The sequence below is a fragment of the Eimeria mitis genome, genomic scaffold (assembly GCF_000499745.2).
Source record: "Eimeria mitis Houghton genomic scaffold, Emh_scaff1192, whole genome shotgun sequence".
NCBI classification, from domain to species: Eukaryota; Apicomplexa; class Conoidasida; order Eucoccidiorida; family Eimeriidae; genus Eimeria; species Eimeria mitis.
In genome coordinates, this window is record NW_013568119.1 from 6,138 (window position 1) to 6,711 (window position 574).

General features: G+C 46.2%; 1 protein-coding gene across 1 annotated transcript in view; it reads right to left on the reverse strand.

Moving 5' to 3' along the window:
• The window catches only part of EMH_0031590 (serine carboxypeptidase S28, putative), a gene marked incomplete at both ends in the record, with an annotated part of 4,050 nt that overhangs the window by 1,322 nt on the left and 2,154 nt on the right, over window positions 1-574 (reverse strand). The window lies entirely within an intron of this gene.

Here is a 574-nt window from a genome sequence, read left to right on the forward strand (position 1 = left end):
CTCTTCTTCCTGCGCGGCAAACCCTAAACCCTAAACCCTAAACCCTAAACCCTAAACCCTAAACCCTCGACTGGGAGAGCCGGAGGAAAGAGAAGCGACGATACTTCCGCATTTTAGGGGATTGAGGGTTTATATTATTTCTTGAGTGTGTTGTATCGGAGGGTTTAGGGTTTAGGGTTTAGGGTTTAGGGTTGTATACGGCTTGTTGTGTGTGTTGTATTTTCTTATTGAGAGCAGCAAGAGCAGCAGCAGCAGCAGCAGCGCATGCAGCAGGCAAGCCCCGTTTTATAGATAAATCAAAATCTATAAACTTCTCCGTCGCCTCCACCGGAGACGAAGAACTTATACACCCTGCTATCAGAAAAGGGTATTTTACACGCGCGTATGCAGCCAAGGCACCTGATACAACACAAACCCTAAACCCTAAACCCTAGAAAACCCTAAACCCTAGAAAACCCTAAACCCTGAAGGAAAGGGTATTTTACACGCGCGTATGCAGCCAATGCACCTGATACACCACAAACCCTAAACCCTAGAAAACCCTAAACCCTAGAAAACCCTAAACCCTAGAAAA